Below are 6,000 nucleotides of genomic sequence, written 5' to 3'. Positions count from 1 at the left end.
TTTGTTTGACGAAATAATCTACACCTATGTGGCTTTTAAAGTTCCCTTTTGCTGTTTGTATGGAGTCACCTTAGAACAGGGGTTGGGCAACAAAGTTATTCGAAATTATATTAATTTCAATTGAGCCAGCAAACAGGGCTCACTGCAATGATGTAAAATCCATTAATGCCACAACTAAAATTTACTAAAAAGAAATCACAACTAGATCAAAGATAATGATCTTACGCGCTATTCATGGTCATTTATTTACGAGGTAATTTCATATGTGGGGATAGGGATAATAATGTCATCATTTTTCCTCACAGTTTGGAAGGAAGCATCTTCGTATCTCTCCATCAGTGCAGATACATTATATCTGCACTGTCTTTTGTGTCGTATCTCGTGCACGTAAGGGCCTACTCCTATGTGTGTGCATTTGGAAATTGATTTTCTCTGTTCCTATTCCATATTTGTGGCCTGTATTCCTCTCTCTCTCTCTCTCTCTCTCACTCTTTTCAGATGGACCTATTTTATACAAGCTTGTCAGCTTTTCAGTAGGTTGATCCCACTGAAATGTTGTTAATTGCATAGACACTCTGATTTCTGTTTTGTTCGCCCAAATAATGTCATAATATATCCACCGTCATCTACTAAGTGGTTGGTCACTTTAAGCTAGTAATCTCCTTTAAACAAATGTCTGGTTCAAAACAGCACTAAATGTAAATCATTGCGAGTTATTTTCCTTATATATAGCATTAGTGGATGCATTTTGTGTAATGTTATAAATGAAGCGGAAATAAGAGCAATTTTGATTTATTCAGTCTTTAAAGTGATAAAAGCACAGTTTCTAATTTACTTCACATTTCTTTCCACATTTCAAGTGTAACACCACACTAGACGAACACACGCAAAGTTTGTTCAGGGAAGCAAAACGCATGACAACAGAGATCAGGTCTTTCTCATCTTTAATAATATTATAGGGAATGCACAATTTTTGGTGGCCATTTTGTACATCTCAATGTCCTCAAATGTGCACAAGTTTCAGCATCCAGAAGATTATTCAGCAACCACAAAATAGGTCATTTTTTTTCGATTTTCCACCATTTATGAGGAAATAGGAATATCATATTTTGGCGACCATATTTGAGACCATCTTGAATGTCTCAGAACCCTCAAGGATGTGTTTGATTTGCACCATCCAGATTTTGATTCGACGCTTTCGAAATAGGGTAAGGCCATCAAGAATTACTTGGTGAACGGTATAAAAGAATAAAAGGTTAGGCCCATAATCTGGTTTTGGCACCTAGACTCTAAGAATCCAAGAGGGGCCAACACTCTACAAGCTTTGTCTTTTTAGTGGGTTTCTCTGTTTCTTCACACAATGCGTACTGACAATTATTTCACGTTCGTTTCTTTAGTAACCATTGTAATGCATCCCTGCTGTAAGATTTCAATTATTGTTTTCTTTGTACGAATTTGAATGCGTTATTTTTGTGTGCACGTCACGAGACCGACACCCACGAGTATTACAGCCCACAAGTCATACAACTAACAAGTCATACAGCCCACTAGTTATACAGCCCACGGGTTCGACACTGAGTAAATAAAGCCCATGAATATGACATCAAGTAAAATAAGCCCCCGAGTGTTTGTTTAAAAATAAAACAAAATTCAGTAAAATTGCATGAGATGTTTCAACATTAATTTCAAAATTACCAAAACACCCTCGTTTTCCCTTTCCGCAAAACACATACCGGTATACACCTATACTTAGAAACAAATATAAAATAAAATGATGTGCACGTCAACCAACTAGAAAAATACCCAGCAGTGAAATGAAGTTTACAAGAAAATATTTCAGAAAATGGTCAATGTTGCAATGAGCACGTGCTGATATGGAGGGGGAGTATAGTCATTTGCAAAGGTGTTGATTTAGTATAAATTTACAGAAAATAATGTGATTGTCTATACAGTAGCAGTAAGGATTCAGAAAAAAAGAAGATGCAACCATGGAAACAGCTTTTCATTTCATGAAAAAAGTACCGTTTTGTGGCGAATAATTTTACAAGCACAAGCCACATATCGAGGTTAATCGCTGCGATATTAAACGTTTTCATCCGTTGAATGTCATGAATTATAGTTACAGAGAAAATTACAAATTGAACTCTAAGCAAGCGCGTTATAATCAGGCGGATAGGATATCTAATAAGGCCTATTTAACTAATGAAGTGAGAAAGAAAGGGCGAAAAAAAAAACAACTTACATCCTGTCCACCATCTAGCTAGAAATTGGGAAAGCCTATTAAAAATAGCACGATGGCATCTAAAATTAGATTGTACATCGTTCTTGTCCTCCATTATTTTTTCACACTTTTTTGGGGGGGGGGTGGGGGTGGGGGAGGGGGTCCCATGAAGAGGACAATGAAAAAAGAAGAAGAAGAAAAAATGGCAACAATGTCGCTCCCCGTAGCGTGACAGAACTGCCCCCTAAAAGCCATGCGTGTAGAAATACATACTTGATGTCGTTGATGTGTAGATGAAGCTATTCAATTAGTTACAATCTCTCGCTCGATATTAGTGTGACGAAATTGCACCAGCCAGTATGTAATTTTCCCCTTCATGGAACACCCAGTACAGGTACAAATTTGTCATTGACATGTAGATGGCGCTATTCATCCTGTCGGTCTCGTGGGCTTTCTTTGCCTAGTGTCGGTCTCGTGAGCCTTCTTTGACTAGTGTCGGTCTTGTGGGCTTTTTTTTTTGTTGCTTAGTGTCGGTCTCGTGAGCCTCTTTTGCGGTCTATAGGTCTCGTGAGCCTTTATTGTGTAGAGTCGGTCTCATGGGTTTTCTTTACTTAGTGTCGGTCTTGTGAGCCTTTTGTGCGTAGTGTCGAACTCAGTGGGCTGTATGACTCGTGAGCCGTATGACTCATGGGCTGTATAACTCATGGACCTATTTTTTATGTCGGTCTCGTAAACCGCATGCCTCGTGGGTGTCGGTCTGGGTGCACGTCACGAGACCGACACCCACGAGTCATACAGCCCACGAGTCATACATCTCACAAGTCACACAGCTCATGAGTTATACAGCTCACGAGTCATACAGCCCAGTAGTTCGACACTAAGCTAACAAGGCCCACGAGACCGACACATTAAGCCCCATGTTGCATTTGTCGAATTCGTGGGCTGTTTTTACCTAGTGTCGAACTAATGGGCTTTATTTGCCTAGTGTCGAACTCATGGGCTGTATGACGTCTTGTGAGCTGTATGACTCATGGACCTGTTTTCAATGCCGAACTCGTGGGCTGTATGTCTCATGGGTGTCGGTCTAGTGGGATGACCCCGTCGGTCTCGTGGGATGACCCCTTATTTTTGTTACTGAAGAAAGTAAGATTTATGTTTGTTATATTATGCTAGCGTGAAATACGAAATAAATTTGAACTGAACTGAACTGAACTGAAATATCGCTAAACCTGTTACTGACCACTTCTCTGAAATTTGGGATAAGTTTTATGGCAATAATTTCAGGTTCTTCATTTTGTAGCTTCTCTTTTAAGGAAACAATCGAATTTGCGTGCGGAGATCAAGACATTTGCTAATATTCAAATCTCCATCGTTTCATTCTCAGTGGTCAACACTGTCTCTACCGTTCAGGGATGGAAAGGGGAAGACATCCGACTGCCATGTCACTTCCAAGGGGAGCCTGCAGCTGTGACCTGGGTCAAGGAGAGCGTCTTATATCAGCCGGCTCCCAAGGCTGAATTTAGCGATGGGAATTTTGAGAGCTTGGAGGAAGGATTCGAATTCGACAAGAACTTCAGCCTTTCCATCACCGACTTGAAGTTTGCAGATGGGGGTCATTACGTTTGTCGCGTGCTTTTGAAGAATTTCGAGAATATCGAAAATTCTGTCCATCTGACGGTTAACTGTAAGTGATACTTTGTATCATTATGATGTGGAGGTCGGGTTTTTTTTTTCGTCGGTCAATTTGCATAAGCTTGTGAAAGAATTTGATGAAATCAAAGAAACAGTCGGTGGAAGAGACAACTGAAGGAATTAATAGTTATGATGGTAGGGTGACCTGTCCGTAAATCATTTAAAGTATGGTGAACGAGAAAAAAATGACGATATTAATAAACAAGGTGATTTATACATTTCTGGAAAGCTTAAGTCTCTAGGAATATGAATAATTAATATTTAGAAGGTAAAACGTCTCTAGAACGACGGAGAAATGGTGTTTTGAGACCCTTTCAAAATATCTTCATTAATAAGTCACATTAAAAATCTGTTTTAGGAGACAATTCCCTCTGCTTTGACACCTTCTCTTATATGATTTTCTTGATTTTGATGTCTCGTTCACCATATTTCAACACAATATGTCAGCCACTTTAATACGAAAAAAAAATGCTTTCCTCTCTCATGAAATCTATCTATTTGCCTTTCATTTTTCTCATGTTATTTCACCTACTCGTTTATCTATTATTTTATTTTTAACAGAGAACAGTGATAAATACACCTTTTCTCTAGTATTCCGTAATTGAAATCGTCTCGGTGAAACCGTGTTACTTTTATAATAAACCAAGATAAAATGAATCTATATGCCAGATATTATACTGCTCCGTGGTAAAGTGGGAAGCTAATTCACTGTTCATGGCAGGTGGTGAATTTCAACAAATCAATACGATTAACTTCAACAATACTAGTGGTTCAAACCATCCGATGACCAGTATTAGGAATTTTCATAATCTATTTTATATCCTCCTCTTCTTCTTTTTCTTTTTCTTTTTGCAGATTAAGAAGCAATATATTCACATCTTGCACTAGGTTGAATACCGTAATATTATTCTTTTTCTTTTTGCAGATTAAGAAGCAATATATTCACATCTTGCACTAGGTTGAATACCGTAATATTATTCTATCTATTCCAACCTGCAAATCAGCGTGTAATTATTCGTCACAGTGGCGTTGCTTGGGCAGAAGTCTTCATGATTTGTATACGATACTATAAAGAGAAGGGCTGCAGAACGCATTTGCCTTTTGTGTGGGAGTGGGGTAAAGGAAAGGAAGGAAATATTTACCATGGTATGACGGGTTGCTGTGATATCTGTATTCATATGTGTTTAGTGATTACCTTATTTCTACCTATCGTTCACTAGAATGCTTAGCTCCAATGTTCCTGTAGTGGCATGGTTTGGTCAATTCCCAAATTGCTCCTTTTGAGTGGAACTTCACTTGTCGACCTCGTACACCAAGTATTATACAGCCTTCGAAATAAATACGGAAAGAAAATGTAAAAAAAAAATGACTGGCATTTCAAGAGCAACTGTAACATTGAACAATATCTTATCAGAATATAAAACATATACTTTGCTCTCTATTAATTTTAATATGTACAAAACAAAACGGTAATGTTCGTTGTTCCGAAGGTTGGTGTTATTATTTCGAAATACCTTATACCTATAGATGTTGAAATTGAATAAGGTTCGTTAACATTGGTTAATCAAAAAATGAAAACACGCACACACACACACACACACACACACACTCACACATTCACACAAGAAGAAGGAATGATAAAGTGTAATCATAAAAAACAGTGTGAAACAAACGATTTCACAAGGCTGGATGTATATGTGTATATCCAACCCTTTGTGCAAATGTAAATATATATCATTTTAAAGGGAAAATTTACCATTTGCAGATGAAACAAAAACCCAGCATTCGTGCTTTAAAATAGTTCTAAAATGTGAGTCAGGGATAGAAACAACCACTGTAAAAATTTGAATCTGTAAATTCGATGTTGTATTGTTAAATATACAAAATGTGAACATTAGTTATAATAAAAATATTTCCAGACTAAACTGTCTACAGTTACGGTTTATAGAGAAAAATAAGATATTAGCTTAGACTTTATTATCGCAAAATTTTATATCATAGGATGTTTTGGGGTACAACAGACCTACTCATATGCATAAAATGTCATATCTTGAAAATTTTTTAAATCATTGTTCTCAAAGGTAAAC

The sequence above is a fragment of the Diadema antillarum genome, unplaced genomic scaffold (genome assembly GCF_040938485.1).
Source record: "Diadema antillarum isolate AM-2024a unplaced genomic scaffold, OU_Dant_1.0 seq00000373_RagTag, whole genome shotgun sequence".
Taxonomy (NCBI): domain Eukaryota; kingdom Metazoa; phylum Echinodermata; class Echinoidea; order Diadematoida; family Diadematidae; genus Diadema; species Diadema antillarum.
This window is presented reverse-complemented; position numbering follows the sequence as displayed.